Source organism: Equus przewalskii, chromosome 20, assembly GCF_037783145.1.
Source record: "Equus przewalskii isolate Varuska chromosome 20, EquPr2, whole genome shotgun sequence".
NCBI lineage: Eukaryota > Metazoa > Chordata > Mammalia > Perissodactyla > Equidae > Equus > Equus przewalskii.
In genome coordinates, this window is record NC_091850.1 from 6426690 (window position 1) to 6441315 (window position 14626).

The window sequence follows — 14626 nt, forward strand, 5'->3', positions numbered from 1 at the left end:
CCCTGAGAGGAGTAACACATTAACAGGGAGTCAGTTATATGCTCTGTATCACCCATCAGAGGATCTTCTTAGCCTCAACCAGACTCTCACACTCAAGATAATCACAGGCTACCACTGGTCTGCTCAGCAGGATGTAGGCCAGGACCACAGGTCACCAGCAGGGTAGTACCAGAGGTTTCCCTCAATGAAAGTCCTGTATCACTTGATCAGCCCACATCAGCCATTCAGCACTAACTTCTCCTCAGGGACAGCTCAGGTCCAAGGGATGAGAGCCACACTGGGCAGGTGTGAGAGCTAACCTGTCTTAAAATCCTCACTCCCCAAAGGAGGCAGTGTCTCCTGTGACAACTCCCTAGACATGGCTTTCATTGCCCTAAATGGACCCCCATTACAAGTCACCACACCCACAGAAGCCCAAAGCATAGTGTCCCTAGCAGAGATTTATGATTCTTCATAGTTCCTTCCAGGCCAGATGCTATTTACCAGTCAGGGGTCATTTTTGGCATCAGCAATTTTGCTTAGAAATATAGTTTGCATTCTTCCCTTAAGAGGTTACCAGAGTAACAGAGCTATACACTTAACCAAAGGTCAAGTTCTCATGCAGAAGGAAAAGGATTGTTTACCCTTTACCCAGCCACCGTTATATGAAAGAGTCTCGGAGTCTGCTCTTCTTTCGGAAGGAGTTACTGTAGCTGAGGGAGTGTTCCAATGGCTTTGGGAGCTGCACGGAGAGACATGGGTGGAAGGAGAGGAATTCCAGAACTAGCCTTATCTCCTCCCCTTGTTTTCCTGAAGCAAGCCCTGCTTGAAGTATGAGGCTGACAGGTTTTTGTTTTGTTTATTTGTTTGTTTCAAATAGAGAGGCTACTCCAGCAACAACCCAGCCAAACTTAGGGCTTCATCTGACAGCCAAGGTCCAAGGAGCTTGGGCCTATTAAAGCAGAATGTAATGTCACCCACTCTCTACTATGCCCTTCAAATCAGAGAGCAAGACAGTCATACCCAGGGTCCAGAAAGTCACCTCTCAAGCCACATGAGGCTCACTCTGATGGGTAATCAGGAACAGTTCTTCTTAAACCCTAGGAGCTCCATTATCCCCTCCTGACCCCTCATCCCACCCCCCGCCCCCCACCCGCCGTGGGCCTGCATGCCTATGACACATGTCCTGGGTTGGCAGGGACCTCTCACCTATAACTTTCCCTCTCAGGCCCCTGAGGCCTTTGGCCCTCACCATTCTCTGTTACCTTCCATAGTGCACCCTCTTTGCTTCTCTCAGATTTTGTCACTTGGCTCCATTGCATGTCCCCTGGGATGGAGCCAGAGAGAGTTTATGGTCCACATGAATGAAGGGCAGAATGAAGGTCAAACATTTATTTACACAACAATCAAATCATTTTCCTAGTCAGAGTGAGCGCCTCAGTAAAAATCTCCTGCTCTATTTTGCTAAAAGGATCTTTGACTCTTTTCTCCCCCCTTTGAGTTACATTAAGAAAAGGTCCTTTTCTGTCCTCTTAGCTTGATGGGTGCCATACTCCAGAGGATGGGGGGAGGCAAGAAACTCATTCTGCACATAAATACTTCCAATTTTACAGAAGCCTGTCTTGTTTGTTTCAAGAAACTTGAATGTCCATGGGAAACGGTTCGCCCTGAAAGAAGACCTCAGCTCCTCCCAAGGATGCGCAGCAGGCAAACTCTTCATGGAGACCTGTGTCTTCATCTTTAGGGCTCTGCTCTGTCCTCCTTATGGGCAATCTCCTTTTGCAGCTCGTAGACTGGCAGCAGCCCAACAGAGAAAACTCGGTTCTTTTCTCCTGCAGCAAGTCCAATATGTGTCTTTAATGATTCTAATGGTGCTTTGGTCAAATGTCCAGAGAGCCAAGAGGAGGCCCTGGGGGGAGACAGATGAGCTGGCATCTGTGGGCCAAGGAGAGTCGTGCAGTGATTCCTTAATGAATTTGTTTAAGGGGTGAGATGAAATATAGGGCAAAGTCCGAGAAGCCAGAGGGGGAGAGTTGGGGGAAAGAGCAGATGTTGTAAAAGATACTCTTTCATGTGTCCTGTGCACTAGAAATCTGCAGATGGATGTTGGCAGGGCTACAGTCAGAGAACAGAGGGAGGCTGGAGTTGACACATCTGGAAATCGTTTGGCAGGGGGCAGAGTTCAAACGCTTTCTGCTTCAGCTGCTTTCAGACGTACCTTGCCGTGCAGGCTGCTGCTGAGTGAGGGGCCGGCCATTCACAGGGTCCCTCTGGCCTCACTCCGGTGGAAGCCCTACCCATGCCGGTGGGTTTTCCTCTGTATGAGTTCAGTCACATGGAAAAGTTGAAATGATTATAAAAAGAGAGAAGGGGACAGGGGAGGGAGGGGAGCAAAGAGGAGAATACACCACAACTGAGAGAAGCCTGGCTGGAAATCAAGAAACAAAATGTACTTGGACCAAATCCAGTGCATGAGTTAACTTGAGAGCAAAGAACACCATTCAGTGGAGGGAAAAAAAAAAAAAAAAGGAAAAAGGAAAAGAAAGCCTTCTCTGCTGCATAGTGACACCCAGGGATCATGCTCACACCACATTTACTTTTCTCAGAAATCCTCGTACATTTTGCCTTCATTGATTTCAGGAATGTAGAGGGCTCTCTTGATCCTGAGGGAATTTCTCCCTTTGGAAGGATTTATGGGGTTCTGCAAAGAGAGAGAGCAGGGTCTCTGAGGGCCCGGTCATCACCCCACTGACCCACAGCCTCCTGCTGCCACTGTGAGACGTGGTCCTCCCTCCCAGGAGGGGGCAAGGTCACATCGGGTGTTTAGCTTCCCTCAGAGAAGAAATACATCTGTGGGGTGAAACTGTGTCCTGGCTCAAAGTTCCTGCCATGCTCAACTGTGCAGACCAGATTGGTTGCAGCTGCTGGCAGGCTTGGCTTGTGGCTTCATGGAGCCATGTGTGGTGAAGCGAACTTGCAAAGGAGGGGTAATGAGTTAAAGGCACTAGGGCATACCCAGGTGGGTAAAATGGTCCAGGACCTCAGAACGATCAAGGCCACATGGGGGGAGAACAGAGCACATGAAAAGATGGGTAACAAAATACAACCAAATATAATAAATGCCAAGTGTGAGATAAAATACATTCAGATGGATCTCTTCCTAATCTCCACCCCCAGAACCTGCCTAACTTCCTGTCCCCTCTACTTCAATGGATATCCCTGCCATCCCCCTAGTTGCCCAAGCCAGAAATGTCTATTTCTCCCCTTAATCACCTTATGGGTCTAATTTGGCCCAGGTCCCGTTGATGTCATGCCCTTCGCATCTCTCAAATGTGTCCACCGCCCCCAACTCCACCACCCTCAGCATCTCTAGCCAGAATCACTGTAGCTGCCTCCACACTGGTCTCCCTGCTTCCGGTCTTGTCCCCTGAATCCATCCTCTGAAATGTCTTTCTGAAGTATAAATCTGAGCACATAACTTCTCTAAATGGTTCAATGGTTCTCCACAGCTTTCAGGATAAAGCTCCGCCTCCTGAGCCTGACATACAAAATGTTCAGGATCTGGCTTTTGTCTACTTTCTAAACCTCATCTTCAGTGGTGTTCTGGTAAATGTTTAACAACCAGGCCTCCAGACACTCCATGCATTATCTTCTACAACTCACGCTCTCCTTCGGACAGTGAACTTCTTCCAACTTCCTCGTCACGCCCAAATCTCTCCCTCACCTGGGCCGTTGCATATCTTTCTCTGTCTGCCCAGAAAGACCTTATTTCTACCTCTCTTACACCAACTAATCCTCCAAGGCATAGCTCCTCCGAGAAGTCGCCCCATAGTAAGCACAGTGAAGTGTCAGCGGTCGACAAAATACTGCATTATAATTCTGTGCTCATGGGGCTTGCTGCTCTAACCAGGCACCATTGAGAACAAGCATTATTTCCATCTTTGTATCCACTTCCTGGCACACAGTGGGTGTTCAGTAATCGCTGAATTAAAGACTACAAACAGTGCTCAATTTCAATTTACTAGTTACACTCTACCCTCTTGTAAAAAGATTCAAGGTTGTGAGTAAGGGCTATAGGCCTTGCGTGGGCATCGAGCTATGGGAAGAACAGAAGTCAGAGTAGCCAGAGAAGACTTCTCGGGGTAGGGTTCCCAGATTTAGAAAATTAAAATACAGGATGCCCAGTTAAATTTGAATTTTAGATAAACAATGAATAAATTTTTAGTATAAGTACATCCTACACGATATTTAAGAAAAACTTATAGTAAAAATGTATTCATTTATCTGAAATTCATATTTAACGGGGCATCCTGTATTTTATCCGGCAATCCTATCTTTGAGGAGGGTACATTTGAGCAAGAACCTGAAGGATGAGTCAGATTTAGATAGGACAAAGAGGAGGACTGGTTCTTCTCATTAGAGACTGGTGAGAGGAGTGAGAAATGCACCGAGAATGGCGGTTCCTACAAGGAATTTTCAGATTGGTCCGGCCAGAGTGTGAGGTTTGTCCCCACAGAGGATGAGAGGCTGCAAAGGAGGAGAACATTGAAATCAAAATTAAAATATAAGTGACCAGAGAGGAGACCATTGTGATTATTGAGACATTTGTTCAGAGTTTGTAAGTCCTGAACTGGCCTAGAGGTGGCTGAAAGAAAGGACAGGAAGGACAGGCAGATTTCTAAATGTGTGGGGGCTAGAAGGAGGAGATCTAAGAAATCCTCAGAGATTTCAGACTCAAGAAGAGAAGCCAGATTGGAAGAGGCAGGCAGAGGAGGATGAGCTTCATTTAGACAAAATGACTTTGATGTGAAAGTAGGACACCCAAGGAGAAATGGACAGCTGAGTTGGAAATGGGGTGCTAGGGCCTGGGCGTAATGATGACTGTGGAGCGTCCCTAGATATGTGACTGTGATGGTTTGCAAGGGCTCTCTGTCACTTATGCGCTCTACGTACATGACAGAGGAATGGGACTGTGCACACAAATATCCCAGGCGGTGTCGTAGAACACGAACACACTGACGCGTTCGACGACTCCTCCCCATTCCACGGCGTCTCAAGAATCCACCAGGCCACTGGGGAGATGTCTGGTTCTTTGGCTTCCTGAGAGAACACTTGATGCAGTTCACTACAAGACATTCATAAGATGGAAAAGAGCATTTTCTAGTAAGTGGTCTAAAAGTTATTGTAAAGTCCAAATTTAATATAGTTCAAATCTGTGCCTGAACGAAGCAAATTGCTTATCTACATGAAATTGGCAGAGGCACAGTCTGTGGAAATAACAGATATGAAAGTGCTTTGAAAATTATAATACACTACACAAATCTAAAATTATTATTATTCACACAAACTGAGTATCTATAAGATAACTGAAAATAATCATCCAAACATCCAAAATTATCTTTTTCTATTGCCAGACATCTGGGTATTTCAAGACAAGCCAATTCAACCCGCACCCTGACACTCTCTATGCCCCCCTTGTCTTCCTTTTACATAGCAGTTACCACCATCTACCATACGCTATAAGCAATATCTTCTTTATTTTATATTTCCCCTGACTACCCACAAGAATGTATGAGCCTTGAGGGCAAGAATTTATGTCTGTTTTGTTCATAGCAATACCTTTCCATGCCCCAGGCAATGCTTATTTCTGACCAAGTGAATTAACTTTGGTTTTTACAGAGATGACTGAGCTTGTGTAGATATATCTTGGTAGCTAGGAAAGACAAACTTGAAAGAAATCTCACAATCCCAACATCCGTTGTCCTATAACTGGGCATCAAACTGTGATGCAGGCCTATGAGGAGGCACTGTCCATGTGAACAACTTGGTTGTCCTTACAATAAGACATTTATAGGCCAATTCCTAAGTCCTTCCTGGTAGAGGACACTATAGGCATCTCAGCTGACCTGTGACAGTTAATTCCCCTCCCTTAATATGGACCTTGCTAAGCTTAGCTGTTTGATATTTCCTCTCCTACCCCAAAAGGCTTCAGGGCCTTACCCCACCCCCGCTGAGGGTTGACTCAACAAAGACACCATGTGGACTGTGCTTGTCTCATCCTCCTGGGATATTGTGCTTGTTTCAAATGCCAGAGAAGAACCACATTTAAATTCAGATTCCAGAGCTCAGCATGTCTGTTTAAGCTTATGGTTCTCTCTGCACAGTTCAGTCCCCTGTTTCTGTAGCAATCTAACTGCTTGAGAGTATTGACCGGACACCGCCTTGCACATGGTGTTCTGCAAAGCAAATGGAAGAGAAAGGATTCCTGCTCAGCTTCCCAGCATGAACTGGCATCCCTGATGTAGACAAACACAAAAAACACACCACAGCTGAAACTCGGATGAGCCTTGAAAGGCATCCAGCTGCACTCTTAAACCCAGCTGGTGTGTGTCCTGGTTAAATAATGGAACAGACTGGCAAGCCTTGGAGAACCCAGTGCTGAAGTCCAAAAGGCTGTCATGTCTGAGCGTGCTTGGCCTCCCTAGGAAGCAGGAGGCTGGGGGAGAAAAGATTTATTAGCAGGATGTTAAAGAAGCTGGAGGAGTCCTAACTAAGAAGGACCCTACTAAATAGCTGACTCCCTCTTGGAGTCTAGTTAAAAGGAGATGGATGGAAATTAGCAGTGACAGGTGGGCCATAACGCTCACAGAGGGCAAACTGGAGAACCTAAGGAAGTCGTGGTGGTGGCACTAGAATCCCAACAGGTCACTGTGACAGGAAACCTCATGCCCCTCTCCCTACTCCCTCCATCTACCACAATGCCTCCTCTCTTCCCCTGTGTGTCAATCACCAGGCCACCCACAAAGAGACCTGAGGGAGGCTCTGCTGCTATCTCCTTCTAACTCAGGGACTGCCTCCTGCAAGGCCTCCCCTTCCGCTGAGAGGCCATCCAGCTCCACAGAACTACCAACCCTTTCTCTTTTCCCTTCTGTCCTCAGTTGATTCACCACTGCATTCCTTGGGCCTTCTAATCACTGCCAGACGTGAAGCTGATGGGTTGGGCTTTATAGACACTGTTACTGCCAGATCCTCTTCCCTTCATTGTCTGGAAGCCTGTCTCTACTTAAGCCCTAATCTTTTTCGCCACTTCTGACCTAGTTCCTATTATTTTATATTTTTCCATATTAAGTTAAATAAGCCACTTGTCAGCCTACATATATCTTATTGGCTCCAGATCTTCTTTCGTGATTCAAATGAATGCCTGAGGGGAAAAAATTCCACCAGCCGGGTCTAGGGATTTATCCACTTTCTTAACTTACAGCACAAAGGACTAGATGGAAAGCCCCTTGTAAAAATTCTGGTGATATTCCTTAACTAGGCAAAGAGGTGCTGTAATTCATTACCATCTTCAGATGGATGAATATATTTAAATAGATCAAAAATATGAAGAAAGTATGCATTAAGCATTCCTTAAGACTGTTAAATATACCCATTCCTGGATGAAAAATTGACAGCAGTTGATGACTATGTTTCTCAGGCAGGAGGAAGAAGAAATTGAGCAAGCGAAGAAAAGGAAAGTGAGGAATCAAGAAATTAACAGCAATAATTAGACACTCATCTAAGGCATAATTAATCCTCCCTCCTTATCTTAAGCCCCAGACAACTGTATGTTGTCTAGAATCCCAACAGAATCTGAACAGAAGCCCAAGAGGCACCGCTTTGGAAACTATTATTCCTTGAAACATGCATGGCATGACCACAGGTCTGAACAAAGACACCTTTAACGATAAATAAGCCACAGACTAGTCCCTTGCCCTTTCCGGGCATATTTCAGAAAGGATCACGTGCACTGTGTTTGTACCACAAACCCTTTGCACCAAACCAAACTTGTCAAGCCTCTCACTATCGCTTTAATATGCTCTATCTTGCTTATCCATCATTTAGGGAAACATTAGGACTACCTAGGGGTGTTTTCAGGTACTATTCTTAGTCTATTTTTCTCCTCCAAAATCAAGCAGTTCACAGCTGACCAACTGAAACTGAAGAGTATGTGGGGCTCTCGGAGCTCACACCCAGAAATAGCAATGTCAAGGTGGTTTTATGATCCCGGCCAGGAGTGGGAGAGGCCTTGCCCTGGCTGGTGGCAACTTGCATTGTGCAATCCAGAGAAAATGTCCAGGACAGGTGAGAAATAAAAAATAAAACGTATTGGTTTTGACCCTTCAAGAAGAGATGATGCTATGAGGAATTTAAAACTATGGACCAAGAACAGTTTAGTGGATACCAGGGGAAAGGTGGGGTGGGGGGTGGGCACAAAGGGTGAAGTGGTGCACCTACAACATGACTGACAAACATTAATGTACAATTGAAATTTCACAAGATTGTAACCTATCAATAACTCAATAAAAAAAATAAAAAAATTAAAAAAAAAAGGAAGAGATGATGCTTCTTTTTCCAATCCTCATTGAATTACAGTCAATCCATTCTACTTTAAAAGGATTTTTTTGTTATGATAAAATATCGACAGTAAAAAAGTAAAAGTAAATGAATAATTAACAGAAATAGCTGTGACAAAAATATGCTATGCACTTTTTATTCATTATTTTAACACCAACATCTAATAGGTAGATGGACACTTGAGGTTTAGTTAGCGAACAGGTGTCAAAGGACACTTGGTAGATGTGCACAGGCCCGTCTGAACCCAGAGCCCATGTTCTTAGCTACAATGCTTTAAAATATGTTCATGATAGAAATGCTTTTTAATTAGAGGTGCAAAAAGGAGAGCAAAACCAACTATAACCACACTTACTCAGAGACAACTTGACAAAACCTCTTTCACAAACATACATGTGCACACACAATACAGAATTTAACAAAGAGGGGTGGAGATCATGTTTAGCATACTGCTGTCTGACGTTTGCATTTTCACTTGGAATACATTGTGGAGGTCTTTATATGAATAAATACATTTCTGCTATGTCATATTTAATGACTGCTTTCCATAGCTATCTCTACACAATAATATATATAATCAATCTTCTTTTTGCACATTTTGGATCGTAGACAGAGTGCTATGATAAATATCCTAATAGCTGACCTCTTACACACATCTCTATATTTTTAAAAATAAATTCCTGGCAACAAGATATACGTTTTTCATATATTGCCAAATTGCCTTGGGAAGTGTGTGTGAATTTCATTCCCGTCAGCAGTTAAAACGTCCTCTGTCCTCTTCCCCATGTGGTTACCAACACTGCGGTCTTATCATCTCTGCTAATTTGAGAGGGGAGATAAGATCTCACGGATGTTTTGTTTACTCTTCCTTAATCAGTACTGAGGTAGAACATTTTGCAAATGTTTTCTGGTATTTGTGCTAGTTCCTTAGTGAAATCTTTGCTCATGTCTATAGCTCATTTTTCTTTCAGGGCTTGTTTATGTAGTAATCATTGTCAAAATAATATGTCAAATAAATTTCTCCCAATTTTTTCATTTGTTTTTAATTTTTAAGTTTTTTAATTGCAGAGAATTTTAAATTCTTCTTTTCTTTTTTGGTTTCTGTCATTGACATCATCCTTAAAAACGAATCTCTCTCTACTTCAAGGTCATAAAAATACCTAAATTTTCTTCTTGCATATCCAAAGCACTTTTTACACTTAAATGCTTGATTTATCTAGCATTTTTTGGTGTAAGATGTAGTTTATTTCTTCCAATTTATTAAACCAAATGTCTCAACACCATTTATTAAATAATCCATAAATTCGTAACTCATCTGTAATTACATCTTTATTTTATACCAAAACTTTACATATACTTATGTTCGTTACTAGAATTATTACTCTATTCCATAGACTTTTCTCCTGATTCCTATGACACTATTATCTACTTTAGTTATTATAGCTTTATAAGCCATATTATTGTCTCAGAGGGCAATTTTCCCTTCATTATCACCCACTGTTTATTCATTCAAGTGTATTTAAGAGTTATTCTGTCAGTTTCCAAAAAAATGGTATTATGGTTAGAATTATGTTACACCATTAGAATAATCTGGAAAGAATTGAAGGCTTGCAGTTTGATTAAATTGTTCTTTCCAGGAACAAGCAAGCCATGTCTATTTATTCAAGTCTTCTTTGCCTTCTCTCAATAATGCATTTATTTTCCTCATATACATTATAATGTGTCCTATTACATGAGTGGAATCTTCTTCCCCCAGTTATATTTTACAACAGCTATTGTGAAACTTATTCTTGGAATAAGGAATATATAGGACTTGGACTTATACAGCTGGAATCCAAGTTGTCCTCATTTTTACAAGGGTAAAGTTAATGCTGAAAGATACTAATTGTCACTTAAAAGTCAGCCATTTCAGTGAAGGTGGTCAAAGGTACAAAATTCTAGTTACAAGATAAATAAGTCATGGGGATGTAATGTACAACGTGGTGACTATAGGTAATAATACTGTATCGTATTTGATAGTTACTAAGAGAGTAGATGTATCATATTTGATAGTTACTAAGAGAGTAGATCTTACAAGTTCTCATCACAAGAAAAAAGAAATTTGTAACTATGTGTAGTGATGGATGTTAACTAGACTTATTGTGGTGATCATTTCAAATCATTATATCATACACCTGAAACTAATATAATGTTATATGTCAATTACATCTCAATAAAAAGAAAGTCACCCATTTCATTTGTGACATAACTTAGTATATAGAGGCACCAGCTAGTCCTGATGACTCTGACTCCAGGACACATCCCTAAACAGTCCATTTCTCCTGGTCTCCACCACCACCACCGTGTCAAGGCACCAGAAACCTTTGCCTGGGCTATGATTATCATAACTTCCTAACTGGTCCTCCTGATTCGACACTTCCTCCTTTAATCCATTCTTTGAATTTCACAAGGGAACAAATCATATTGAGACCCTGCTTCAAGCCCTCCAGGGGCTTCTTAAATCCAAATATCTCACTCTGGCCAACAAGGCTCTACATGACCCGGGCCCTGCATACCTTTCTAAGCGCGTCTCCTCCCTGTCTCCCTTCTCAGTGCACTCCACCACCCTTGCCTTTTTTCATCTCTACACATGATCACATCCTCCTCAGGGCCTTTCTGCAAGCTGCTCCTCTGCCTGGGAGCTTTTCTTCCAGATGGCTGCTCCTTCTGATGATTCAGAGTCACCTTAAGTATCTCTTGCTCAACAAGATCCTGCCTGACCACCCAATTTAAAGTGGATCCCATCACTCTCTTATCACATCCTCCTGTTTTATTTTTACAAAAACTTTTATCACAGAATTTTAATTTGTGCATTGCATATCCTTTCCCCTCAACCTGTCTCCACTCTGCCCATCTTGAAGGCCAAGTCTCAGAAGAGTCATAACTTCTGTCTTGAACACTGTGGAATCATCAGGGATTAGACGAGCACCTGGTAAGCAGCAGGTCTCAAAAAAATCTGTGGGATGAATGGATAAATGAATGGACTCAGGTCCTCTGAGTCGTGGTGAGCGTTGTTTGGTGGGAGCGCCGTGCATTTTATAACCAGGTAGACCTGTATTTGCATCTCAGTTCCAGTCCTTATTTAATTTGAGCCCTTGGGAAAAACAGTCTTGAAATCTTGCTGTGTTTAGTAATAAAATCGAGTGGTTAGTAATTGCCTCATCGGATTCGTTTGAGAATTAAAGAAGAAAACATACATAAAGCACTAGCTTAATTCCTGGTACATAGTAGGTACTCAAGATATGTTAGTTCTTTGCCCATTCCTAAGCTACTTTCAGTCACCATCCAGCATCTTTACCCATGTTGCAACTGGGAAGCTATGGAATCTAGTGCCTACAGAGCCTCAATATTAGATTAAACGAAACTTTCAAATTAGCTGCAAAATAGGAAGTGCTACCATCTCGGATGGGTCTTTATTCCAATTTGTTTTCTGAAATTCAGAAAGAATAGACATTTCAGCAAATTATTCTCTACCCTAAATTGAAACATAGAGTCAAAGACAAGGACAGTTGAATAAGTCAATAAAAAACTTCATTTTGCTACAGATCAACACAGTTTGGATCCCTAATCTTAATGACACATTCGGGGAGAATACTCATTGCTCAAATGTCACCTAGCACATTGGAATTATAAAAGGAGGCATTAAACATAATCCCACGAGGAGGATCTAAAATTCAAATAAATCGATGATTATGGTTTCCTAGAGCGGTTTCCCTGAGTTTCCATGAGCCTTCAACAGCAGGGGAGTACATAAATTATATAAGGCTATAAAGTCTGACACTGTGAAAGTGGTTCATTCTAAAAAAGGAAGTTAATTCTTTGACCTTGACTGTCAAAACACCTCCATTGATTTTTCCACACTTTCGTTTGGAGTTTACAATTGAAAATCTCCTTCATTCTATTTTTCTTTTATTTACATTTTTGTGGTTTAAGCCCATGGACACAAGTTCCCAAAATCTTAGGAAGGGAGGCAGGTCCCCAAAAAGGCCAACAAGCCCAATTTGTGGCATACTCTGAATCGTGAGCAGCCCTACTTAGGATCAGGGCTCACTCTGCTTGAAATACTACCTGGAAAATAGTGGGCACGACATTACAGGTAACCTCCCATTATGAAGAGGTTGGATGAACCCGTTGGCATTTTTTTTTTTTTAACAAACATGCAGGATATGTTTTCCCAAGAGGTACCAGAGAAGATCCAGCGAGCACCGGGCAGGAGGAGTACCAGCCAAGCACAGGGATTGACATCACAGACTCCACAGCGTACTGCTGGGTTTGAATCTCTGTTCCACATCTTACTAGCCATGTAACCTTGAGCAAGTTACTTTGGCTTTCTACACCTCAGTCTTCTTGTCTGTAAAATGGAGCAATAATAATAGTGCCTTGTAGGGCTGAAATGAGGAGCCAATGAGTTAAGATTTGTAAGGAACTTAATAAGCCTTACTAAAGCCTTTATGTAACTCAGTTCTCACTCAAGGGAGATTTTTAATGTTTTTGTTCTGTGAACTTGTGTCCTCGGTGGGAAGGGAAGAGATAAACCCCTACCCCTACCCCTAGTGGGTGATGGACAGGATCCCTCTTCATCTTGCCCTACTCTGTCCCAGCTTGTCCCACAAGGTGGAAGAGGTAAACATGAGGCGTCCGCTCACTTTTATCAGTGAAAAATTGACACAAGTGAAGTGAATAAAAAATCCAATCCCACTCACCTTAAAAATAAAAGGAGGATGCACCAATTGAATCCTGGTTCTTGGGTTTCCAGGCCTTCCTGTCACTTTCTAAGGTGTCATTATAAATTGTGACCTGTTCTCAGGGTACTGATCCTGAAGGTAAGTTTCCCTTGCTCAGTAAAGTGCAGAATATCAAAATCTCCACCTTCAGATGCCCCTATAACATCAAAAGAAGTAAAATAAGACATCATTCTAATGCTCCTGACAATATAAAGCCTCGGCATGGAGAGGAACCCTCCAAATTCTTCAGGGTAGCAATCTGGCTGTGCCCTGCCCTCGCCACTCCCTGCCTTGCCATGTCTCGCCTTTGCCCCTGAGTACTGGGTTGTCTCTTTGAAACCTGAAAACAACTTTCAGTCTTCTCCATGAGACCAGCTCATCTCCTGAGAAGAAATTTAAATGAAACTTCTGAATGGCCTTCTTCGCCACTAGATGAGGTGGTTTTTAACACTAAGGCTTGTGAGAGGGAAGAGCTGAAGTGTAGTTTGTGAACCTAACCTGGGTGCCCACCAAAGAGGGCAGTTCAGGGACTTCGGGCCGGTCCAGATGAGCTATGGATCTCCCAGCACCCAGGGCAGACTCCACCACCCAAAGGAAAATTCTGGAAAGTGAGAACAAAGACAGCATCAGCCCACTTATCACAACTATAATAATAAATAGCCACAATAACAATGACAGGAGAAAGCAGAGAAAATAAAATGTTACAAGGAGAGGCAGTTAGGGAAACTGCATACTGATCATTTTTCTTCAGGACACACCATTGAGAAAAATTAAGTCTTTAACCTCTGATGGTTTCCTGTGGCTAAGCCACAGAAATCTAATTGAGAGACTCAGGTCCACAGAAATCTGCTGTCTGCTTTGGCTGCAGAATCAGACTATTATAGGCCTTTGACTCGATTACTGTAAGAAACAAAGAATTGTCACCACAGCATCATTATATAGACTGTTTACCCAAATGAGGCTTTTCTAATCTTTGTTTACAAGTCTTTCCCCCATTATCTCCAGCAAACAGATGAAGGAGAAACCTCAGGGGACACTGTATTCTGTTTGGTTCTGGGGGTTTTCCAAATGCCTTTTGTATTTCCATTGTAGAAAAGACACAGAATTGAGTGTCTGTACAACAGACAGAAGGACAATTACTTCTGGGATAGCATTGTAATATTACTGAGATTACAATACACTTTTTAATCTTTGGGTTAGTCAAGATGCTGGAACCACAATGGCTTCTCACAATTACGTGCTTGCTGCTCATTATGTCTGCCCCTTGCACATTCTGAGACAGTACAAGTGTGTCTTTCTGTTTGTTCACAAAATTTAGCTCCAATAATATCTAACCCCAGCCGAACATCGGGATCTCAGCAGTTTCGTACTTTTTCATTCTCTGGCTAGCTGCACGTGTAAACAACTTGACAAAGCTAGCAAGCTTTCAGAGGGGAAAGAGGCTGCGAAGATGTAGTTCAAATCTCCCTCTGTGTTCTCCATGAGAGTAA

At 42.6% G+C, this 14626-nt stretch overlaps 1 long non-coding RNA gene across 1 annotated transcript; it reads right to left on the reverse strand.

The window, feature by feature from the left end:
• Window positions 1-1356: 1356 nt before the first annotated feature.
• Window positions 1357-13765, reverse strand: LOC139077801 (uncharacterized). Its single transcript, XR_011530316.1, has 3 exons — window positions 13635-13765; window positions 13116-13293; window positions 1357-5104 (listed from the first exon to the last, which is right to left on the reverse strand). It is a non-coding gene; the product is annotated as an uncharacterized lncRNA (long non-coding RNA).
• Window positions 13766-14626: the final 861 nt, after the last annotated feature.